The sequence below is a fragment of the Schistocerca serialis genome, chromosome 1 (genome assembly GCF_023864345.2).
Source record: "Schistocerca serialis cubense isolate TAMUIC-IGC-003099 chromosome 1, iqSchSeri2.2, whole genome shotgun sequence".
NCBI lineage: Eukaryota > Metazoa > Arthropoda > Insecta > Orthoptera > Acrididae > Schistocerca > Schistocerca serialis.
The window spans coordinates 691,054,162-691,080,858 of record NC_064638.1 but is presented as its reverse complement, the minus strand read 5'-3'; the positions used below and the strand labels follow the sequence as shown (position 1 = coordinate 691,080,858).

The following is a 26,697-nucleotide window of genomic DNA, read 5'->3' as shown; positions in this document are numbered from 1 at the left end:
ATAGCTTGCTACCGTCTTACACAATTGCACCAGCTATAGCTACACTCTGGACTCGCATTCGGGAGGGCGACGGTTCAATCCCGCGTCCGGCCACCCTGATTTAGGTTTTCCGTGATTTCCCTAAATCGCTCCAGGTAAATGCCGGGATGGTTCCTTTGAAAGGGCACGGCCGACTTCCGTCCCCGTCCTTCCCTTATGCGATGAGACCGATGACCTCGCTGTCTGGTCTCCTCCCCAAACAATCCAACCCTATTGCTACACATATGTATTCCGCAGTAGAGTAAATATTGTTCAGTATCATTTTCCCAATTCAGTGAATGGACCAGGAGATCTGCGACAACCATACAAGTAGTAGAATACTGTTGTTGGAAAGATGCTTTAACTCTGCTCATAGGCAACGCAGGGTCTCGTGCCATTCTAAATTTAAAAAATTTATCCTCGCGATACCCATGAATTTACCATTCTCTCTCTCTCTCTCTCTCTCTCTCTCTCTCTCGTGTGTGTGTGTGTGTGTGTGTGTGTGTGTGATCTTGTGAGGTGCTCATTTTTAATTGTTATCATCAATTGTAACACAGAGACTGTGTAGAGTGACTTGGACAAAACAAAGCGATACAAATGAAACCCACATCGCTGTGCGAGAAGAGACTCGAACTGGTGATCTCGGCTTCTCGAGGTGGACACGATACCCCGAGAGCGAGGACGCCGCCGAAGGTGTATCCCAAGTTTATCACCTCTTGATTATCAGACAGAAAAAAGGTCGTGTTGGTAGTTCTCAAATTTCAGAAATCGTCAAATATCAACATCTGTTTCACATTTGGTATCAGTGCTTTTTTATTTGACGAAGTCAATACAGGCCTATGAGTAGCGGATCTGTTCTTAAATTCTACTAGGAGTACAAATGACGTACGAAGAATCTCTTTTTATGATGCAGTGTTCGAAAAGACTGTTGCATTTTAAGTTTTTTTATTTTTTATTTAAGTTTCGTCTTAGGAAATGGGGAAGTAATCTTGACAGCTGAATATCTCGTGAAAGTGTAATCTCTCTGCTGTTAAGTCTGAGGGGAAACACTGGTAAATACGACGCATACTGCTGTTTCTTTTTCACATAATCTCCGGAAGGATTCTGCAGTTAGAAATGACGTGTCGCATTCGATTATCTGCATTAGCTTATGATCGTCAGCTTTGGCAAATGCCAATGTATCATGTGGGCTATCATGAATTTATTTCTTCGATGTGGAAGAACTTGCGTCTGACAAAGAAGCTTAAGCAGTACTGTGCTGCTAAGGTCTTCTCTCTGAAATACACCATTTATGCTTTCATTCGGTTTCGGAGGATCAGAAATGAAAAGAAACAAATCCATTTGATATAAAAAGACTGTTAGCATTTTTATTTTCTGACAACCAGATACTAATAGTTGAAAGCTAAGGCGATCTGCACACAAATGTTAAGAAATTCTCACCACGTCTAATTGGAAAATTTCAGAAACAAAAACAAAGACTATGGCTGTAACATTCAGAAACCACCATTAGAATCGGTAGCAGAATAATACAGTAGAACAGGTTGGACACACTACGAATTTGCATAGCTGTGTTTAGCAATTTTGTAAATGAGACAGTCAAAGTGAAAAATTTAAGAAATTATAATACATTAAACTGAATATGGCGTCAGAATAATGGCACTAAAATAAACAGCGTACAGATTTTTTACGTTTCATAAGAAGTTGAACTGTGAGGGACAGAGTGAGAACTGATAAAGTTAAATAGTCAGTTAAAACTCGAAGATACACGGTATGAAGGGTGCCCTTAATGCACACACACATGGCGGCACGAATCTCCCAATCCTCTTAGGTTGAACTGACAAGATGACGGCTGGAATAGCCACATAAATACAGTGTGGAGTATTATCCTTAACGTACGGACCTCGAACACGGCGGAAACAGTACGAAATAACAACTATGAATGCTCGTTATGTCAGTTTATGTTGCTGTTATACCACCACGCTTCTTGTTGTTTGTATTAACACTTGTGATTATCGTATTTTATGTAATGTATTACATGTTTTAAACTCATTATCCTGTTAGGTGAAGATAATCATAGTTTTAAAACTACAGTTGTGGTATTGCAATTAATTATAAAGTCTTTGAAGTGGTGATGCGTGAATATACTGCGCATTCAAAATTTCGTGGTCGTTCCACTCGGGAAAGAAATGTACGTGGTTCATTCGAAAAATAAAAATGATAATCACAGGAAAATTTAAAGTTGGATATTTTATTTACTATGGGACCACGCCTACTTATCGTCACATATTACGACCATCTTGATAGTATTTGCAGGGCTTGGTAGGAAATGGAAGTGACGGAGATCCAAATAGCCTAGCGTTTAGAAAAAGTAGCATTTTGGATCCGGACCAGGCGAGGGATGAGCCATTTATGTGGACACAGTTTTCAGGCAGTGGAAAGAGTACAGAAAGGTAATCCGAATGTCGTAGATTCAAGTCCCTATGGGGAAACCAATATTTCTTGTGTATTTTATTTTTTGAATGTCACGTCTAATAAAATATTTACATTTGCGTGTTCTCTTCCTAGTTTGGCAGTACCAGTCGACTTAAAACCGAACCCTGGACCACGGAGGGGTAAAAGTAGTTCTCGTGAAATGACGGTATATATACAGAGTAAACCACTCGTGCACAACGCAGTATACTTTAACTCTTTCTATAAAATTATTGCCAACGGTCCAGGTATGCCTACAAGAGAGGACTGACTCTTTTGGACCGAAGATTCAAACAACGGCGGATGAGTACACGACAAAATACGGGAATATCGTCAGTATCCCAGCAAAACCTAGGAAACTTACAACAGACGTATACAACAAAAGACTTTAGACTGATGCGATTAAGCCCTATGTGCAGAGAAAAAAATTTCCCTTGGTAATTAACAAACAGATTCACTATTATACGACGAGATTTTTCGAGATGAAAAAGGTTTGCCATCGTGGAGTACTCGTGATGTCTTGTAAAGAATTTAATCGAAAATATTCAACACTGATTTTATTTTGTCCAGAGAAAAAAAGAAATCACTGCCCGAGAAGAGTGCATCAAAATACATTCGATTCTACATCATTACCTACCTGCCCCAATATTTGATGTTGTTTGCTGCAAAACTGTGCGACGAGGATGAATCTTCAATGAATGTAAACCGAGTGTGTTATTCTAAAGGCAGTTTAAGACAACCAGGTAATTGTAAAAATGCAGCGTTTATAACATGTCTAAAATGCCGAGAAAATTACTACTTCCTCAGTTTTTATTACGAATGTCACCCCAGCACGCGTAAATCATCGACTGCAAACCAATAGATGTAATTTTATGTACGAAGTTCTCCTCAGCACCTTACAATCCCTTCCTGAAAATTTATTTGCAGTGATACATTGTCCTATGCCTTTCCTTTACGAGTCTTACGAAAATATTAATATATGAAATATATTGAGCAATATTTCTGTTTTATTCGCAGTGTAAGGAACGTAAACAAAAAGAAAAGAAAAATTGATTTCCTCAGGGGTCTCGAACGTACGACCTTCGCTTTTCTTGATGTCTAATTTAATTGGGAACAAGTGCACCACGACCGTCAATATATTTTGGATAAATGGAAGCAAGATTGAAATCCTTTATTTTACAGCCCGATTTCGGTCACGGTGTGGCCATCTTCAGAGCAAACTATTCGAACGTTGTAGGCCCATGTCATAACAACAACATTTTCCGTGTTACACGTCGGGATGCTGCCATTTATCCAAACTACCTCGGATTACTGTTCTGTACACTTTCCGCTCCAACAACCCTGCCTGAGAACTGCGCTGACATAAATGGCTCACCCCTCGCCCGACCTGCATTCAAAATTCTCCTTTTTCTATATGCTAGGCCATCTGGAGATCCGTCAGTGTCATTTCTGCCTAAGCCGTGCATGTACCATAAATTTGGACGAAATCTGTGATGACGAGTAGGCAGGGTCCCCTCTTTAAGCAGGTAATGCTAAAAGATCAACAACATTATCAAAGTACTGAATGACAAGATGTGTCGAGTGCTCACCTACGTCATCCGGTGATTTATGTAAATTATGTATGGCAGAGATGTATTTTATTATATGTGTAGCTTTTCTGTCACTGGTCGCATGTAACGTATCTTATCGTGTTTACATCACATTCACTTTGTATACCCTAATTTAAGATCTTTGCCTAGTTCTACATCTATATTTATACTACGCAAGCCACCCAACGGTGTGTGGCGGAGGGCACTTTACGTGCCACTGTCATTACCTCCCTTTCCTGTTCCAGTAGCGTATTGTTCGCAGGAAGAACGACTGCCGGAAAGCCTCCGTGCGCGCTTGAATCTCTCTAATTTTACATTCGTGATCTCCTCGGGAGGTATAGGTAGGGAGAAGCAATATATTCGATACCTCATCCAGAAACGCACCCTCTCGAAAACTGGACAGCAAGCTACACCGCGATGCAGAGCATCTCTCTTGTAGAGTCTGCCACTTTAGTTTGCTAAACATATCCTTAACGCTACCACGCTTACCAAATAACCCTGTGACTAAACGCGCCGCTCTTCTTTGGATCTTCTCTATCTCCTCCGTCAACCCGATCTGGTACGGATCACACACTGATGAACAATTCTCAAGTATAGGTCGAACGAGTGGTTTGTAAGCCACATCTTTTGTTGATGGACTACATTTTCTAAGGACTCTCCCAATGAATCTCTACCTGGTACCCGCCTTACCAACAATTAATTTTATATGATCATTCCACTTCAAATCATTTCGCACGCATACTCCCAGATATTTTACAGAAGTAGCTAGTTTCATTAACAAATCCACGTAGTGATGGAGTAGCGGTTTGAGATAGCTAGTGGAAATAATAGTAGATTGTGACTGGTTATAATAATTTGTAGTATTGGCTGAAACTTCTCATTCAGTATTTCATTTGCTGTATTTGTCGGCTTCAGCTTGTTGCCATGGTCAACATGAAACTGTTGCTGCCAAAGACCTGCCACTCTGGTTTTCCTTCAATAAGAGACAGTGTGGTCTTCCCCCAACATGTCGTCACTTGCTTGGGAGCTATAAAGCATTTCCGAAAGAAAAAGAAAAGACTGCGTTAGATGACGATTTCGGCTAGCATATCGATATCCTCTCCTGCGATACTATCGATCGTGCTGTCGATTCTCATCTCGCCTGCGGTAGTTCGGCGGGCAGCGGCGCTCTAGGAGCTGGAGTCGAACACCGTCGACGCATGCGCTGTGCGCTGGCTGGCGATTTTCGCGGGGCGGAGGGGACCCGGGTCAGGAGCACCGGCAGGAGGAAGCGGAGGAGGTGGTAGTTGCCCGCGTTCGCAGCAGTTTCGCGATAGAAGGGATACCGAGACATGGCAACTGCGCTGCGCGGCTGCCCGCCTGGTGCGACCTTCACCGTGAAAATAACAAGCGGGCGGGCGGCCGCGGCGCTGCGGCGCAGTTGTCTGACGGCAGCCCGCGGCTGCGGACGTCGCCGGCAGAGGCGCCCTGCGCTGCGGCGCGGGGACCACGCCGCGGCTGCCACGGGATGACGGTGAGCCGAGCCCCGCTCTGCTGCTGGGCCCACCCCCTGCTCGCTGCTCTGGCACGCGCCCTCGCTTTTCTCCTTGCCCTAGGTTGCCGGCGCCGCTCTGCGCGCGCGCACGCTTCCCTCGTTTGCTGCCACAGCAACAGGCGGGAGCTGCGGGACCGAACTGTAGCGTGGCGCTACCGCGGTGTGCCTCACGGCACAATTAATTGCCGACGGCACCGCACCTTCCACCTGCGAGAGCTACGCGATTAGTAAAGTGCGGAGGCGTCGCCTTCCGGTATTGATCACCGGCGGGCGCTGCCACATCGCGCGAAAAATAAAACCCTGACGCTTCTTGCCGGGCCGGCCAAATAGGATTTCACAGAAGAGCTTCGCTGTTACGCAATAGAGTGCACGTATATGTCTCTTCCGGAGCGGGCAGCTCTAGAGTATGACAGTGACGAGCGCGATGTGCCAGCTGTTGATGTTCGCCATTTTAGCAAGGCCGGCGGACGGCGCCTCACTGTTCGATGTTAATTTTGCCCTTCTGTATCGTAATACGTTTTCCTACTAGTATACTCACGTAGTGCGACGTGCGGGCCGGCACGCCGGGAACTGTCAAAGAGTATTGCGACATTCTTTTGGTAAGGGGGAACTATGCCTTGCGTCGGAACTACACAAATGGCGGCCATAACGTGTGGGTGTGACTCGTCCATTTCTTTCCCGGAATTGTCGTATCACTAGCCATTTTTGATACTTTTTCGAAACGTAGATACATAGACACCGCGTTCCTTTTGACGGGTACAGACGGATAAAGTTTGTAGCCACTCACTCAACTGACCTGCAAAAGCGGGGCGATTATTTTCGGTGAGGCGCGAGTTTGATGTCCTGCGCAACGTAAGCACCATTGAGGCGTGGCCCCGAGGTTACACGTTTCACTGTTGCAACGAAATAGTATGCATTATCATGTTACTGATGCGCATTAGCACAACGCGACAGTGGAAGCAATACGTTTGTTCCCGTGGCTGTAATCCAGATTTTTCAGAGGTAACAGTGTTAGAAGTAACCCGAGATTCCCACAATCATGAGACAGCTATTTTAAATTTCTTACTTTGCGCTAAAACTTTGGTCTTAGAAGATTTAACTGTTTCATTGCAATCCATATTATTTTGTTTCTCTTTTTGCTTTATTTGAGTAATACTGTTCAGCATAACGCAGATACATTTCAAAGTGCGGATACAAGTTTTAATTCCTTGTTGTACTTACATGAACATTCCTGTTTCTCATGTCACACTTAGTTTGATAATAACAGGCGCGTCGAATAAATAAACACAACAGGTAACTGTGTTATAGAAAAGAGAAGTAACAGAAAATAGGTTCAATGCCGTAACAATTTTTTTTCCTTATTTGCGTTTGAAATTAGACTTCATTTTCCTGTAATGAACGATGTATTTCAGTTTTCGATTTGTTTCTACAAACGTAGACGTACACTACAGTAGTTATGATGCGTTAGTCCAAATACTTAGCGTAGGTGCAAGGTAGCCGCTTGACTCACTTTGAAGCGAGGTAGGTAGTGAAGACCTTAAACTCATGTTCAGGGACCGAGCAAAGTGAAGCTGTGGTGACCACACTGGATCGCATTGGGGATGGGCGCGGTCCAAAGCCCTGTCCGACGTTAACGATTTACACTTGTCGTGAATCTGTTATGGCGATTGCCGGAATCGTCCTTCGCTATATCTGATTTGCTTTCCCATTTTCGGCCTATCGTAATTCGTGTTCAGACTGCTATGACCTCGTAGTTGATGTAATATTAAATCCTAATTTCCTGCACACTGCCTTTTACAAATGAATTTTTATTTTCGATACTTTCAATAAGAACATTTTCCATAACGGCAAAAATACCGGCAATATTTCGACGAAGCTTATTTTTACACATGACATTTCATCTTTTACAACGTAAGATGACTATTTTTTGCTGCATTACGTGTTATGACTTATAAGGTAGCAGTCTCTTAAAAGTTTAAAAAAAAACTAAAACTCCTCCCGAACAGGCCGTGAAGTCCCAACGATACTGACCGACCGCCGTGTCATCCTTGTCTCGTAAAAGTTTGGCAGACATTTGCAATATCAAATGTCCCGCACCGGTGATAGCGTGTTGCGTATGAATCATGTCATAAGACCAGATTTCGTTTAAGTTAATAATTAGGTTGAAATCTTGGAATAAGGTAATTTGTAAGTGCGAATGTCATTTTGATTCTAGTGTCGTCGTCTTTAACTTTAGAAAGAATAAACTGCGAAGTAGCTTTCGTCTGACGACGGTTACAGCACGTAGTCGCTGACCAGTGCTGACAGCTGGCGGCCGTTACTTGTGTTTCTGGAGGATCGATTATTCAGAAACGGCGATACTGACACCACCCAGCCTTACCTCCTCCCTCCAGTGTAACACCCCATCCTCCCCCCCCCCCCCCACCCACACACACACACACACACACACACACACACACACACACACACACACACACTGACGCTGTCCTGAGCTGCTTCCTAACAAAATCAGACCAGAGAACCAAATACGAACTGTTGGAAAGAAATACGACTTTGGCAGGATTCATTTCGAGCCACGTTACAGGTCTCGTGGACAAAAGAAACTTTTATCGCAAAGTAACAAAAAGTAACCCCATTGTCTTTGAATTCCTGCATTACGTAGGCTAAACGTGTTGGTAGGAAAATTGAAGCGGCCAAAGGGCGGGAGTGCCGGCACTAATTCTCCAGTCGTAATTCCTTCTAGTGATTGATAACAACAGTATAAATGTTACATTCCAAAGTATGGATCAGATAGTGTCTCGGTCGCAGTTCCCGTCTACCGTGGACATAAAGGAGCACACAAGTCTATCTTGAGAGTTCTTAAACGGCGAAAAGGGATTAGTCTTGCCTGTACTGGCTGATTTTAACGTTGATTCAATCTGTTGTTTGCAATTATATTTGGTGTTCATGTAAACGTGTCATTTTAACTATATCATATCATCAATTATACAAAGATTATGCCAGATTGTCCCATTTGACAACATTTTTAACAAATTTGCAACTTTCCATTAAACCTCTCCGATTTTACACTATATCTCGGAGAAAAATAATTTGGGCCTAAGTTATTTTTTATGCAGTGTGGATCAATTTAATTTCATCGCAAAGTAGGAAAAAATCATTCGTAATTACCACCAATAATCGGTAACATAGCCGTGCGTCCTTGTGTCCAGGATGGGATACAAATGCTTAAAACTTAAATTCCCACATGTTCAGCTTTATGTCGGTGTTCGGTACTAGCGTTTCATTTGGTACGTGTAAAAGTGGTGGAATTTTACGGGATGTGGTAGAAATTACCTTTAGTGTATCCAAAGATTAATTTTACGGCTGTGGAATTGCTCTCAGACAACGAAAGGTACAAGAAGTAGTTCTGGAGAAAGCCGTCTCTTGGTTGCAACGCATTCATGATAGCCAGCATAACGCATCTGCAGCAAGCTTTACAGACTGCAACAAGACGAAAACTGCCCCCATTCTTGTTGTTGAGTCGTCTCTATGTACATAAAAGTATGACTAATGGGGCCACCCAGAATGAAGTCATGATTTTGTAGTCTTTCGACCTTATGTCAACATCTTGCAGACAGCATGGATACTGCTTTGCAGGCAACAATACTGTATGACGTTTAAATTGTTTTTACCGTCAAAATATTCCTCATTCGCTTTAGGCAGCGAGCGTTTAACTTTCTGTTGGATCGTTCTTCCTACGAAATATTATGTAAACCTCCCAGAGACTTCAGTTTACGCATTTACTCTTCCCGAAGTAAAATCGAAACGAGAACAAGAGAGGGAGAAACAGATGGCGTGGCAACGCAAGAATGCTCCGCAACGCTAGATAGCACACCTGTGTAAAAGCTCTCTTCTTACGGCGTTCGTTTTCTCTCTTATGTCGTCTGCATATGTCGTTTTATCTGCTGTAATACTAGTTGATTTCAGTTATGAAATTATGTAAACTTGTTCTTGTATTGACTGGCGACTCACATCTCATCGCTGCTCGGTTGCAGTTTGCTTCGCAGTTGCACCCCTGCACCGTTTCTCCTACATATGGTTTGCGTTCTACCGACTAGACGGTAATTTTATTACTATACATTTTCAAGTTTAATCTCTACGTGGCAAAGGATCTTTGCTTGGGTGCTGGACTGTAAAAGTCAGGGATTTTGTTAGCCCCTCACAATTAGAAGTTTGTTGGTGCGCATGTAGCGCAACGCGGAATACGCAGCAGTTGTGCAGTGTCAAAGGTCCCAGACCAGCGTGCTGGCAGCCCTCGCCAGCGAACCACGTACGCTGCTCGTTCCTGATACCTGCGTGGTCGCGACTGAATTGCTAGGCTGTACAGCACCACACCGTGCTGCTAGTGCTACTTCGTTCCGGCACATCGGCATCCAGACCAACATAGCTCTTTTTTGGGAAGGGGGGTATTATGTGTACTCGTCAAAATCTGGGAACGCAGTTTGCAGCATTATTCGCGCTAAAGCATCGCAGCCACAGTAATGTATTTGTACCCACTGTTCCTCGTATGTGAATGATTTGTGAGCTATTATTACCTCTTTTGAGGAGAAGCATTGCAGATTAGCGATTTCCGACGCTGACGCGTGTGCGTTGCTGGTCGCCAATGATTCATTTTATTTTGTTCAGCTCACCTACAAATGCTATATACCCACCTTCGAAACATTTGTGCCTAGCACACTATATTAATATCTGCGTTCGGCGTAGCTGGTGTAAGAATCTGGACATTTTGAAAATTTGGGAAGTTGCCGATATTTTGCAGTGTTTTGTTGTAGGAAATTGTTGTGTCTCGATTAAAAATTGTAGCAATGAATAAAAGTTAAGTCGCACATTTCAGAAACTAATTATTCGTTACTGCGCATTTTGAAAAGTGTAAGCATTTTGTCCTGTGATACCACCATCACTGGAAATGACTGAAAGCACTGTCTAGGCTCGCCTCAATAACGTTTCTGAACGTATTTTCTTTTTCAACCGAGTAGGCGGCAGCTCCAGTGAGCTCAAGACTAGCTCACCGGAGTGACTACTGACTACTCCATGAAGCCAATCCGTGACGCAATACGTCACAGGCACCATGACAGGTCAGCCGGCCGCGGTGGTCTCGCGGTTAAGGCGCTCAGTCCGGAACCGCGCGACTGCTACGGTCGCAGGTTCGAATCCTGCCTCGGGCATGGATGTGTGTGATGTCCTTACGTTAGTTAGGTTTAAGTAGTTCTAAGTTCTAGGGGACTGATGACCACATAAGTTAAGTCCCATAGTGCTCAGAGCCATTTGAACCATTTTTGAACCATGACAGGTCAGGGCAAGCGGCTAAATCGTACTGCTTAGCAGGAGAAATGAAATTACTGTTTACTGATACTACGTGACGTTGTTGAGGATTAGTTTCTAATTCAATGAAATAATAGATCGAAAGTCGCAAGCACAAATTGTGCTAACAACCCCCAATGCCCTTCGCCAATATGGCACACCCGCCAAACGACGTCACGGTTTTCTATGCATATACGCCTTCGAGTATTCTCTCCAGTTCAGATTGATCTCACTGGGCACCTCGGTTAAGTTTTATCTCCGTAGCCAACCCCCGTCGGAGACCACAAAGCACTTTCGAACTGGAAACGTTAGAGAAACAACAAGCGTTTTACTTCTGCTTTGGCAGTGATATCACATGGACGTACAAACGAAACATAGGCGTGCAGTGTCGCAAATGTACCAGTTCAGACTAAAAATATATGAAAGAATCAAGTCCCACGCCGGATCATCGTAACTGACGCCGCTGTTTTTTTTTCAGTGCTATTAAGTTACTGCTAGAGTTTCAGAGGATTGCTGGAGAACGGTTAACTTACTTCCACTGTTAAGAAAAGGTAAAGGTTTTGGATGGCGGATTAGGATGTTAAACTCATCACACTATAATTACAGTTTCTTTCCATTCTGTTATGGAACTGCTACTGAATACCGAATGAGGTTACTGTCATTCCCCAATGTATGCAGAATTTATTGGCGGAATAAAAACGGGCCTGTTTGCAAACCCTGGGCTTGAAATCTTGTGCATTATTTTAGGATCTTAACATTCAGCGAGTTGCGTAGTTTAGCTGCATTACGTAATAGCTCGAAATAGCCCTCTGTTATATTTTGTTCCCACGTACTGTAGTTGAACCAGCAGTGTGCTAGTTTCACTAGTTTACCGAGATTTGATTGAACATTTTCATCATTGTGAACAAACTGTTCAACATATTGTTAGAAACAGTCCTCAGAGGAAGTATCCTGGACCATATAGTGACTTTATTAATGCGACTCCCTCTGCTGTTAGTTGGCTTGAATCATTAGATATTGAACTATGATTAAATGTACCTTCCTTTTTTAACTTGCAATTATATCAGTCAAATTAGTCAGTAGTTTTCACAGTTTAAAAACGTGTATACAATCTGAGCCAAAATGTAAAACAAAAGTATATTTAAATACTTAACTAAATATACATGTAAAATTAAACTTTATGTACTTGTCAATGTTTGCTGTTGTTGCCATAGGATGAATAAATAAATAAAATCAGAAGCTAAATTTATATTCACTGTGTGTGTAGTAAGTTCTGTCGTGCTATAGCATGGTGTCTTTCCGATTGAAACTGAAGACCTCCGTGCAAAAAGGGGATAACCAACTTTTACAAATCCAACGTCGTATAGGAAGTGATGTTTCCTTGCCTAAGTTTTGAACCGATTTACTGTTGATTCACACAGAGCATCAAAGGAATGGCATGGAACGGACGGAAAGGCAAATGCCACCGCAAACGGAGACGTTGGACACTATACGGAACGTCAAGACAACGTCACTTCCTTAGCCCTGGAGGGAACGTTGCAGATGAGTTTAAGGAATACTATAGTATATTTATTTGCTCGAGAAAATCTATTCATATATAAATATAAAATAACATTTAGAAGGAAATACATGGATCTTTTTACCTTGCGCATTAAGTTTCGTATCCTTTCCTAGGTGCCAAAAACTCTTACTTTTTTCGTTTACTAGAAGTGATTTTGTCTCTGTTTAAAGTAGTTTACCTAATAAAATTTGTATCATGAATGTCTTGTCCTATTTGTGCACAGTGTTGGCTTTTTCTTTGTCCAAGTATTGTGAAAGCTAAATCATTTTTCGCCTTGAGATATTTTTTCACGTTTTGTGAAAGAACACTAATAGGAAAAATGTTTAGTTCCTGACAGAACGTTTGGGAAATGTTAAGAAAAGAAAGGTAACTAAAATTAAAGTGGAAAAGTACACAAAAGCACAAAATCCACAATTATAAAATGAGTGAGCGCGACAGTTATACGTCAACTTCCGATGTTAACAAGTGATGAGTGTCTCTCTCCCTCCCTCCTGCAGCATCAGTGTCAAAATTTCTTCGTGAGAATCGTTGACGTAGATGCCTTGTTCCGTAACCGGTCTATCTCAGTTCAACAATTTCAGATGCATTATCGAATGATTTCATGTTCGGTTGCCGTGTGAATCAACCTTCGCCCTGCCACTTATACTTTGACCTGCAGTTTAATGTTGTCTCCAAACCATGGTTGTACTCGGCATATTTCACGTTAACAAACGTTGGCAGAGGGGAAAGAATTCATAAGTAATTTATACGAATCATAGGACTGATCGGCGGTCGAACGTCAAACGTTTCGATCCGTCTGGCACGTGCATATACCGTTGAGGTGAGCTTTACACCTGCTGATGTAAATTGACAACCGCTTAAACCGTCATCGCCCAGACTAGTTAGCTAGCATTGGTGTAAAGCTATATGAGTTTTGTGTCGTCACTAACTGTTATTCCACCTTGAATAACCACTGGCGCGCGGGAAACAAAAAATAAATTTGTGATATTTTGGCAACTTTCTACGAAAGGTTTTCTATTTATAGTTTTCGACAGAAGCGTATACTTCGTTGGTCTTATATTATAACCTACACCCTATGAATATGTGCTGTTTCTGAGCAGCAGAACATTGAGAATCTATCGGGAACCCGTCATTATTGGTACGATTTGTTGCGGTAAAATGACAGTAAACGTTATACTGGTGGTTATAGAAGTTTTCCTGTCAGCAGTAGTTATTTTCATGTTGTAACGCGCTATAAAACTTCGCCGTTGTAAGGCAACGGCGCATTGAAGATTCATCAAAAACGCGCCCTTCTTGGTACGCTTTGTTATAATTAAACGTCAGTTAACATAACAGCGATTAAAGCCTTCAGGAGTCGTAAGTGAAATACTGGGTCCTCTGCTATAGAAATTCTCATAGCGTAGATGGTAGAGACACCGAGTTACTCAACAAAGTGTGCCGGCCGATGTGGCCGAGGTGTTCTAGGCGTTTCAGTCTGGAACCGCACAACCGCTACTGTCGCAGGTTCGAATCCTGCCTCGGGCATGGATGTGTGTGATGTATTCATCAATATTTTCATGAAAGGTGTCAAAAGGAAAGGCAAAGATAGGTTCGAGATTGTAAATAAAGGCTTGTACTTACAGCTTTCACGAGTACTCTGCAAATAATATTTCAAGAAGGGATTGTAATTAAACCGTAAAAGACTTCGTATTCCGTTAGTTTCACTTTGTCCTTGGAGAAGACTATATCAAAATACATTCCATTGTACATCACCAGCTATCCTTCCCAATATTTGCAAAATTATGCGTTATGCGTGGTTTTATACCAAACTACGCAATGAGAAAGGGCATTTTTATGAATGTAAACCACGTTTCTATAGGAACTTTAAAACAATGTAATTGTAAAAATGCTGTGTTTATGACGTGCGCAAAATGTCGGGAAAATTACTGCTTCCCTATTTTTACGATGAATGCACGTATAAATCACCAACTGTAAAATAATAAAAGTAATTTCATAATCTCCCGGATTCGATTCCCGGAGGGGTCAGGGATTTTCTCTGCCTCGTGATGACTGGGTGTTGTGTGATGTCCCTAGGTTAGTTAGGTTTAAGTAGTTCTATGTTCTAGGGGACTGATGACCCCAGATGTTAAGTGCCATAGCGCTCAGAGCCATTTGAACCATCAACAAAGTGTAGCGAGATCGCTGTATCGAAACTTTTTTTCCAACTTCGCATTTTGTAAAAGGTTGTGGGACTTTCTTATTAAAATACAAATATTGTGTGTATTATTCGAGGCTATGTAGATATAAGTCCTCTCTGTTACAGGAGTGAGTTTGTCCGAATGGTGGAGTTTTATAAGCTAATGTCCTTACTGACTGGACATGGAACTTCTCTCTTTGCTTTGTAACATGTTCATGGATATTGAGGCTTTTATTTATGTATCCTGCTGACAGAGCAACACGACTAGCACAAGGACTTGGGAGGAAATGTGCGTTTCAATAGCGCTAACGTAGAAATTCAATATATTCCTGACCTGTCCGGCGGCGATCGCCAATGTATGGTAACTGAAGAAAGTTTCGCATGCCAAAATAAAAAAAAAAGACCGATTTCGACAGAGGTATGCTTTCATCATCGGAACTTAAACTTTTGAAACTTGTGACACTGACGTGCAATATGTTGTAAAGATTCAAAAGCACAAGATCAGATGATGACAGCATAAGTCTGTCGAAACCAGTCATCTAGTAAAATGTTTTTCAGCGATCTTGGCTTGTGAAGTTCTCTTCAGTTACCGTAGGAATTTAACACGCGTCCGCGTCAACATCAGATGCCCCATGCCCGTGTTATTGTGCAAGGGGAATAGCAGCGGATAATTTCGCAAACGCAGTGTAAGTAGATCTGATGGAAATCAAATTTCCTTGAGACATACGAGTCTGAACTTTTATCTTCGATAATGACAGAAACTGAAGAAATGAATCGAAATTTATACACGGGTCACGTCCCGGCCGTGACAAATTTTGATACATATCTTCAGCTTGTATCATTATCCCAGTGTAGGTAGTTGGGTGGGAGACGGAGGGCTCAGCACAGCGCAGCGCGAGGCCGAGGCTCGCGGCCCTGGCAGCGGCGCGGCGAGGTGTTGCCCGCAGAGGTCCTGCGGTGACGTGAGCGCAGGTCCTGCCTCACTGTCATCGGCCGCGGACAAGGTCGCGGCTCGCCATTGGCGGAGCCGGGCCTGGGCCTCTGCGCTCGCTACAGCGCCCGCTGCCGACTCCCAAACCGACGCTCTGCGCTCCTTTGTCCCGCGCACTTTTTTTTTACCGATGCCTTCTGGCCATGGACTTTCCGTAACGGCATTTCGCTTCATCCTGTTCCCTCACCAATGCCTATCTCCCATACATTTCATTTCCTGTGTTCTATCAAGTGAGCGCCGCTCTGATTATATGGCGCGCAATCCAGCGTTGCTACTGATGAGTTACTAATGTTACTGTGAGATACTGAAGAAAAACTGCCTGTTGGCTCGGCCGAAGAACCCGTACAGATACTGAAAACTTCGCTTCAAAAGTGCTCTTTATACACTGATGTCACAAAAGTCATGGGATACCTCCTGATATCGCGTCGGACCTCGTTTTGCCCGGAGTATTGTTGCAACTCGACGTGGGATGGACTCAACAAGTCGTTGGAAGTCCCCTGCAGAAATATTGAACAATGCTGCCCTCATAGCCGTGCATAATTGCGGAAGTGTTGTTGGTGCAGGATTTCGCGCAAAAGCTGAGCTCTCTGTTATGTTTCACAAAAGTTTGACTGAATTCATGTCGTACAATCCCCCGTGGCCAGATGTTCCAGAATGTTCTTCAAACTAATCACGAACAATTGTGGCCTGCTCACACGATGCATTGCAATCCATAAAAATTCAGTCGTTGTGTGGGAACATGATCTCCACGAATGGCTACAAATGGGCTCCAAGCAGGCGAACATAACCATTTCCAGTGAATGATCGGTTCATTTGGACCAGAAGACCCAACCCATTCCATGTCCATTATGGAGCCACCAATAGCTTCCATAGTGCCTTGTTGACAACCTGGGTCCGTGCTTCGTGCGCTCTGCGCCACACTCGTACCGTACCATCAGGTCTTAGCAACTGAAATCAGGAATTATCTTACCAGGCCACGGTTTTCCAGTCTAGGGTCCAACCAACAGTCACGAGCGAGGAGAGGCGCTGCAGCCGATGTCGTGATGTTACCAAAGGCACTCGCTTCGGTCGTCTGCTGCCACAGCCCATTAACACCAAACTTCGTCGCAATATCGAAATAGATACGGTCGTCGTGCTGTTATTTCACGCAGTTCTACTTGTCTGTTAGCACTACGCAAATGCTGCTGCTCTCGGTCGTTAAGTGAAGGCCGTCGGCCACTGTGTTGTCCGTGCCGAGAGATAATGCCTGAAATTTGGTATTCCCGACACACTCCTGACACTGTAGATCTCGGAATACTCAATTCCCTAACGATTTCCGAATTGAAATGTTCCATGCGTCCAGCTCCTATTCACATACCGCATTCAAAGTTTTTTAATGCTCGTCCTGCGGCGATAATCGCGTCCGACATCTTTTTACAAGAATCACATGAGTACAAATAACAGCTCCGCCAATGCACTGCCCTTTTATACCTCGTGTATGCGATACTACCCCCATCTGTATATATGCATATCGCTATCCCGTGGCGTGCGTTACCTCAGTGTAATTCAGTTAATTGCAGCATTGCTAGTATTGGTTTTCCGTCTCTGTGTTATTATGAAGATTATATGTGGATATCGGTAGCAGTTACAGAATTCGTGGATCGTTGATTTCATGACACTAATTCAACTTCGAAGAGTTGCGAGCCATTGATGCAAATGTTCATGCATCAAAGTTGACAAAACCGTTAAATAATACTTACGTTACCAGCACTTTCCTTATTACTACAGGCTGGTTCAGAAGTCATGTTCCATAGGTCAAATAAGGTGAACCAGAACTCGACCGACAACTTTCAGAGGAGATAGTATGGACCAAAACAAGGAAAAAATGTCCAGTAAATATGGATTCTAAAATGGATGCTTCGCTTCTGCAAAATACGTCTTTCTCTGAACAAATGCCCATAGCTCTTAAAGTAATCGCTTTAGAGCCCTTGTTTACTGCACTTTTTTCTTGTTATGCGTTTTAGAGGTCCTGTTTGGTGCACATTTTGTTCTTGTTTTGGTCCATACTAACACTTTGAAAGTTTGGCGGTGGAGTTCTGGTTCACTCTACTTGTTCTATGGGACACGGCTTTCGGAACATCACATGTATGGAAGTATCCTAATGAATGACATTTTGTGCTTTTAAATAATGCCAAATTGATATCGTAATTACAGCTGGAAACAAGAACTACCTTGTACGCTTTCATACCCAAACATTCCATGTTCTGGCTACGTTATTTTGAAATAATGCTCAATGTTTCGAGGACTAGTTCTTCTTTGCCATCGCGAGTAGAATATATTGCTGGAGCAGACATAAACAGGAATGATAGTAGCCTGTTTTGCCTCTGGCTAAGGGAGAAAGGTAATCTCCACAGCTTGGTTGTTATTTCTCAATGGACGCGCTGAGAACTTCGACAATATCTCGCACTCTCGGATGATGTTCACTATTTGGCACACATTTGTTCGTCAATGTAGAAACAACATTGCCTGCACAGTAACAGGATTAAAAATAGACTATTATATAGTTTTGTCCATTTTGGTTAGAGAACACCGCAGTGTTTTCGTAAATTACACTGTATGAGATACTGCAACCACCCACAAGTGGCTGATTGTATTTCCTACAGTGCAGTTTGGAATATTATAGATTATTTTTACACACTTACGATGCAAGCAGATGGCTTCTCTGAAGTTTGTAGGTAAGGAAATAGAAGTGTTGCGAAAGATGAACGGACTTTAATATCGAAGATGGTCAAGAAGTGAGAGTGTGATTATAGCTTGGAGATTTAAATTGCATACTACGGTGATGAGCTCCTTGTGCTGCTGTTAGACGACGGCAGGCCCTTACAGCCCCAGCGCCAGGTGCGAAGAGAATATGCATATGTTGGAACTAAATTTAACAGACGGCAAGTGCGTTTGTGTGAGAACGCGGCACCGTGCCGGGTGAGGGAGCGAACGGGCGACCTGACTTTGGCAGTACTAGCTGTTTCGCGCGGCTCCTGACGTCACGTCAGGTCGGTGCGAGCGCCCACCCGGCCCGGGCCCCTGGCCGCTTTCGCAGCAGCTCGCGGCGCGGCGAGGCCCACGATGTGCGGTGCGGAATATGTGCTGGCGAACCTCGCGGGGCTATGCGCGTCGCTTCCTCGTGTCGAAACGCTTCCAGGAACCAGTGCCGCGTCGCGCCAGCCCGCCGACAGCGGCCGCCTCGAGCTGTCACCCTCAGCGGCATGGCACGGCTGTCCCTGCCAGCCGATAGACGATCTCGACACACCGATGTGCGCAACCACTCGTGCGCGACTACGTCTTACAAAGCCTTCTGTTCGCGTCCACATTTTTAAGAATGTTGTAGCGCATGTAAATCACATAAATACGCGTCCACAGTGCGTCCGAGCAGCGCCTGTGCCCCTGCCTAAAAATGGTATATTGTAAATTGGACTACCTAACGTACATGAACCATGAACCATGGACCTTGCCTTTGGTTGGGAGGCTTGCGTGCCTCAGCGATACAGATGGCCGTACCGTAGGTGCAACCACAACGGAGGGGTATCTGTTGAGAGGCCAGACAAACATGTGGTTCCTGAAGAGGGGCAGCAGCCTTTTCAGTAGTTGCAGGGGCAACGGTCTGGATGATTGACTGATCTGGCCTTGTAACATTAACCAAAACGGCCTTGCTGTGCTGGTACTGCGAACGGCTGAAAGCAAGGGGAAACTACAGCCGTAATTTTTCCCGAGGACATGCAGCTTTACTGTATGATTAAATGATGATGGCGTACTCTTGGGTAAAATATTCCGGAGGTTAAATAGTCCCCCATTCGGATCTCCGGGCGGGGACTACTCAAGAGGACGTCGTTATCAGGAGAAAAAAACTGGCGTTCTACGGATCGGAGCGTGGAATGTCAGATCCCTTAATCGGGCAGGTAGGTTAGAAAATTTAAGAAGGGAAATGGATAGGTTAAAGTTAGATATAGTGGGAATTAGTGAAGTTCGGTGGCAGGAGGAACAAGACTTTTGGTCAGGTGATTACAGGGTTATAAATACAAAATCAAATAGGGGTAATGCAGGAGTAGGTTTAATAATGAATAGGAAAATAAGAATGCGGGTAAGCTACTACAAACAGCATAGTGAACGCATTATTGTGGCCAAGATAGACACAAAGCCCATGTCTACTACAGTAGTACAAGTTTATATGCCAACTAGCTCTGCAAATGATGAAGAAATAGATGAAATGTATGACGAGATAAAAGAAATTATTCAGGTAGTGAAGGGAGACGAAAATTTAATAGTCATGGGTGACTGAAATTCGACAGTAGGAGAGAAGGAAACATAGTAGGTGAATATGGATTGGGGTAAGAAATGAAAGAGGAAGCCGCCTGGTAGAATTTTGCACAGAGCATAACTTAATCATAACTAACACTTGGTTCAAGAATCATAAAAGAAGGTTGTATACTTGGAAGTATCCTGGAGATACTAAAAGGTATCAGATAGATTATATAATGGTAAGACAGAGAATTAGGAACCAGGTTTTAAATTGTAGGACATTTCCAGGGGCAGATGTGGACTCTGACCACAATCTGTTGGTTATGAACTGTAGGTTAAAACTGAAGAAATTGCAAAAAGGTGGGAATTTAAGGAGATGGGACCTGGATAAACTGAAAGAACCAGAGGTTGTACAGAGTTTCAGGGAGAGCATAAGGGAACAATTGACAGGAATGGGGGAAAGAAATACAGTAGAAGAAGAATGGGTAGCTCTGAGGGATGAAGTAGTGAAGGCAGCAGACGATCAAGTAGGTAAAAAGACGAGGGCTAATAGAAATCCTTGGGTAACAGAAGAAATATTGAATTTAATTGATGAAAGGAGAAAATATAAAAATGCAGTAAATGAAGCAGGCAAAAAGGAATACAAACGTCTCAAAAATGAGATCGACAGGAATTGCAAAATGGCTAAGCAGGGTTGGCTAGAGGACAAATGTAAGGATGTAGAGGCTTGTCTCACTAGGGGTAAGATAGATACTGCCTACATGAAAATTAAAGAGACCTTTGTAGAGAAGAGAACCACTTGTATGAATATCAAGAGCTCAGATGGCAACCCAGTTATAAGCAAAGAAGGGAAGGCAGAAAGGTGGAAGGAGTATATAGAGGGTTTATACAAGGGCGATGTACTTGAGGACAATATTATGGAAATGGAAGAGGATGTAGATGAAGACGAAATGGGAGATAAGATACTGCGTGAAGAGTTTGACAGAGCACTGAAAGACCTGAGTCGAAACAAGGCCCCGGGAGTAGACAACATTCCATTAGAACTGATGGCCTTGGGAGAGCCAGTCATGACAAAACTCTACCATCTGGTGAGCAAGATGTATGAAACAGGCGAAATACCCTCAGACTTCAAGAAGAATATAATAATTCCAATCCCAATGAAGGCAGGTGTTGACAGATGTGAAAATTACCGAACTATCAGTTTAATAAGTCACAGCTGCAAAATACTAACGCGAATTCTTTACAGACGAAATGGAAAAACTGGTAGAAGCGGACCTCGGGGAAGATCAGTTTGGATTCCGTAGAAATGTTGGAACACGTGAGGCAATACTAACCTTACGACTTATCTTAGAAGAAAGATTAAGAAAAGGCAAACCTACGTTTTTAGCATTTGTAGACTTAGAGAAAGCTTTTGACAATGTTGACTGGAATACTCTCTTTCAAATTCTGAAGGTGGCAGGGGTAAAATACAGGGAGCGAAAGGCTATTTACAATTTGTACAGAAACCAGATGGCAGTTATAAGAGTCGAGGGGCATGAAAGGGAAGCAGTGGTTGGGAAGGGAGTGAGACAGGGTTGTAGCCTCTCCCCGATGTTATTCAATCTGTATATTGAGCAAGCAGTAAAGGAAACAAAAGAAAAATTTGGAGTAGGTATTAAAATTCATGGAGAAGAACTAAAAACTTTGAGGTTCGCCGATGACATTGTAATTCTGTCAGAGACAGCAAAGGACTTGGAAGAGCAGTTGAACGGAATGGACAGTGTCTTGAAAGGAGGATATAAGATGAACATCAAATAAAGCAAAACGAGGATAATGGAATGTAGTCAAATTAAATCGGGTGATGCTGAGGGAATTAGATTAGGAAATGAGACACTTAAAGCAGTAAATGAGTTTTGCTATTTGGGGAGTAAAATAACTGATGATGGTCGAAGTAGAGAGGATATAAAATGTAGACTGGCAATGGCAAGGAAAACGTTTCTGAAGAAGAGAAATTTGTTAACATCGAGTATAGATTTAAGTGTCAGGAAGTCGTTTCTGAAAGTATTTGTATGGAGTGTAGCCATGTATGGAAGTGAAACATGGACGATAACCAGTTTGGACAAGGAGAGAATAGAGGCTTTCCAAATGTGGTGCTACAGAAGAATGCTGAAGATAAGGTTGGTAGATCACGTAACTAATGAGGAGGTATTGGATAGGATTGGGGAGAAGAGAAGTTTGTGGCACAACTTGACTAGAAGAAGGGATCGGTTGGTAGGACATGTTTTGAGGCATCAAGGGATCACAAATTTAGCATTGGAGGGCAGCGTGGAGGGTAAAAATCGTAGAGGGAGACCAAGAGATGAATACACTATGCAGATTCAGAAGGATGTAGGTTGCAGTAGGTACTGGGAGATGAAGAAGCTTGCACAGGATAGAGTAGCATGGAGAGCTGCATCAAACCAGTCTCAGGACTGAAGACGATAACAACAACAACGTACACGGACTAAAAACAAGATAGTAACACCAAGAAATAATTAATGTAGCGTAATGAAATTACGGGAGTACAGTCGTCTAAGTAACATATTTAAGTGACTATCATTGCGAGATCACAGGTTAATGTAAGCACGAGAGTAGCCATTGCAAATGTGAAATCCTTGTACATTAATAACCGGTTAACCATTAGACTGTTTAATGCAAGAATGCAAACGTGCGTGCAATGTCAATACATGGACGGTTAATGTTGTTGGTGGATGACGCTGGAGTTGTCGTCTGATGACGTTCCATATATGCTCGACTGGAGACAGATCTGGTGATCGAGCAGGCAGAGGCAACATGTCGATATTCTGTAGAGCATATTGGGTCACGACAGCGATATGTGGGCGAGCGTTATCCTGTTGAAAAACATCCCCTGGAATGCTGTTCGCGAATGGCAGCGCAACAGGTCGAATCACCAGACTGACGTACAGATTTGCAATCTTGATGTGTGGGATAACCATGAGAGTCCTGCTGCCGTACGGAATCGCACAAAGAGCATAACTCCAGGTGTAGGTCCAGTGTGTTTAGCACGCACACAGGTTGGTTGCAGGTGCTCATCTGGTCTCTTTCTAACCAACACACGGCCGTCACTGGAACAGGGGCAGGACCAGTTTCCATCGAAAACACAACAGACCTCCTCCCTGCTCTCCAGTGACCTCTCGTTTGACACCAATGAAATCGCATATCGCGGTGGTTTCGGGTCAGTGGAATGCACACAACTACAGGGAGTGTGGCTCGGAGCTCTCCTTGAAGTAACCGATTAGTAACATTTCTTTGCTTCAGTGTGGTGCTAACTTCTGCTCAAATTTTAGCTGCACATGCAGTACTATCCGCGAGTGCCGTACGCGTTAAGACGACGGTTTTCCCTCTCGTTAGTGCCACGTGGCCGTTCGGAGCCCAGTCATTTTGCTACCGTATATTTCGTGACCACCGCTGCCAGCAGTCATGTACAGTGGCTACATTCCTCTCAAGTTTGTCTGCAATATCCCAGAAGGAACATCCACCTTCTCGCAGCCGAATTACACGACCTCATTCAAACTTAGTGAGCTGTTGTTAATGGGGCCTTTGTCGCCTTAAGGGCATTCTTGACTTACATCAGCTCATCACGTCCAGTCTCAAAGGTAACTAACGCTCACGACCGTTTACGACGTGTGTTCAAAGCAAACCAGATCTGCATCCTCGTAGTGCGACTGGCTCGAAATTTGAGTAGAATTCATTATTAAGATGAAGAAACACGTCTACCAGCTTTCGCTTGTGTCGTGTTGTGATTTCTTTTCTGTCAATATATAAAAACTTACGTATCCAGAGGTTGTTTATGTTCTCCATCGTGCTATACACAGAGATCTTTGCGTGTCCGTGACCCCCTCGATATCTTGCGTAGCAAATCAGGAATTATGCTTCGAAAGGCTCCCTCAGCGTTCCCGCACTTCTTTATTAGTGTTCTGCAGACGCTGAGCCACATGGGACATCACTATTCCGCACAACGAGTTGCCTGTCGTGGTAAGGTCCAGACTTTGTAGTGGCCATTTCAGTGGGGCCGGGGTTTTACTTCACTACTCCCAATCCAGAGGCCTCGATTTTGTTAATCGAGGAACTCAGGCACAGGAATAGCAAATTGTGCTGGATCGTCTTCCTGTTGTAACCAAACGTGATCCAGGATTCGCTTGTCTTTTGTTGGAAACGTTTCCTGATAATTTCCTTTCCCGTACCCTTAAAAAAATATGGTTTGAAACAAGTATCCGGATGACATCTCTACCGTATCGTAATGTGAGGCAGATTCCTTCCGGACTTTAGTACACAATGGGAAATTTCCTTAGACCAGTATACCACATTCCTCCTATGTGAACTGTGATATTTGGCACAATCATAAGAAAATAACACTCTTGAGCGAGATAAGGCGTTAGAAAATTGTACCAACAAAACTTGGCAGATTGCGCTCGTTGTCGTTCTGTGACAATTCAATCACAAACCGTGATGACTGAATGTTGTGTGCTGTCCTTAGGTTAGTTAGGTTTAAGTAGTTAGCTAGAGTCCCATAGTGCTCAGCGCCATTTGAACCAATCACAAACATAGGTTTAATTACATTCACTTTCATACTTTTTTTCAAGGCGATCCTGCGCCACTGATCGCGGTGCATAAAGTTCAGCTGCTCTTTTGCGATGAAGTAAAGGAGGACATACGGACTTCTCGGGCACTCTACATAATAAGTGCGAATATTTTACGGCTGTTGCTCGTTTTCACATCCCACCTGCACCTGCTCCTTATCCTTTTCTTACAGTTATATTGCAGCAGTCGCCTAATAAATAACTCAAGTGTCTTCATTATAGTCTCGTTTATTCCCGTACATTGTGTTCTTATGTCATTTCGCAAATGATCCACCGAGAGCTGCCACAGTTTCACTCCAGAAGACCAATATCAGTACTAATTCTGTCACCATTTGTCTTGGAGATAATATACTGTTCTTCGTCGTTACACCTGTGATGCTAAAGTGAGAAGTCATCTGACATATTGCACATGGACTCTGACCGATATTGTAGTTTACACAAACCGCATATTTGCTGATGATAATTCCAAATACCCCCACAGACTTGAATCCAATAGCACCCAATTTGTATGGGTTACTTAAGCTTCACAAAGAGGGTGTTCCAATACGACCTGTAGTGTCGTGAGTTTCAGCACCTTCCACAAATTAGCCAGAGAGTTACATTCACAAATCAAAACAAAACTAAATTTCAACCAATATTTGGAATACGTAATTTGTTTGTATTAGTAAAAAATCTAAAAGATGTATCAATTCCACCTATCGGTAAGCTAGCTTCACTTGATGTCAGCAGCCTATTCTCCAGAACTTTTATATAAAACAGAACAAAGCCAGTGGAGACTGACGGTATAAAATTGGCGTCAGAGACCTTGTTAAAGTAAAATTGTTTCCAAATTCAGCAGGCTCTGTATAGTCAGTCAGATGGGATTGTGATTGGGTCCTCTCTAAACGCTTATTAACTGAAATGATCAAGGATAATTTTCAACAAATATTTTTCATAAAGAGCCCCAGAGTTCTCAAAGACAATACGGGACTAGGTTTGTGAATGATGTACTGTTCCTATGGACAGGTACCACCAGACAGTTAAATAAATTTTTTCACCATTTAAGTTTACAGAGGTGTAAGGAGGAGACTATTGACTTTGTAGACCTTTCCATTGACATTTGTTAGCAATAACATTTATTTAAGATGTACAGGAAAGTAACCTCTGCAGACACAGTAATACCTGCCAGTTCCCAGCATCCCATTACACACAAACATGCAGTCTCCCACTCCGCCGTGCACTACCTAGTATCTGTACCACAAACCAAATCAATTTTGAAAATTTGTAGAAAATAATTAAAAATTGCGTACATCATTGGTTATAGTCGTATCCTAATTGACACCCTGAGTAGCAAAAGAAGGCTGAGGATAATAGCACTTTCCCATCCTCCTCGGTAAGCACTAAACCACACTGATAGCGCTCCCTGATATATGTATAGGTAAGACTTCTCAGGTACTTTCTAACAGACCAAAATCCAGGAAATATACTCCAGATTTTTATACTAGGAATATTGTTGCGCACTTTCTGTTCAACAGTAAAGATTCCACTTTTAGAACAGGGTGAAATGTATAAGATTTCGTGCAACCTGGGTGACAAGTTATATGTACAGTCAGGTAAGGCTATAACTACTAGACCGACGGAGCAAGGCAGGAGTTGGAGGCTAAAAAACAAAGATTCCACATGTGCTGAACATGTTCTGAATGAATGTCATTCTTATTATATTAAATGCGATGTTTTCCATATCGGAATTAAAGGCAGATAACTAACATTCGTCGACAACACTCAAATAATACAGACCTGCTTCTTCACGACCAAATTCAAGTCTTCTTATTCACCCTTAATAAAGTAGCAGCAGGGAGTGTAATATGCTTGCTATACCTGTTCTACACCAACATTCCATAGATTCCTTCCTCCCCTCTGCTCCCCGTTTTTTTCGGTATTTTCATCACGTTGACCAGTTTGCCCGCTTGTGATAGTGGTCTGTGCCATTTCTCATTTGTGCAACGTTTTTTCCTTTTGCATTCCTCTACTTTTAATCTTTGAGTATAAAATATTATAAGATGTATTTGTTCAGAGCTTCTTTGTGAATTTCATTATGCATGTGTTTTGTATCGATATATAGTCGTAAAATGTCACTCATCTTTGGAAA

General features: G+C 42.9%; 1 protein-coding gene across 2 annotated transcripts in view; it reads left to right on the top strand.

Moving 5' to 3' along the window:
* LOC126480692 (DNA-directed RNA polymerases I, II, and III subunit RPABC3) overlaps positions 1–26,697 on the top strand; it is a 481,255-nt gene that overhangs the window by 118,061 nt on the left and 336,497 nt on the right. The window contains exon 1 of one of the 2 annotated variants that reach the window (XM_050103943.1): positions 5,465–5,589. The exons of the other annotated variant lie outside the window; for it this stretch is intronic. The gene's annotated coding sequence lies outside the window, so the exon portion shown is untranslated. Of the gene's footprint in view, positions 1–5,464; positions 5,590–26,697 lie in introns of those variants that run through there. 2 annotated transcript variants of the gene reach the window in all.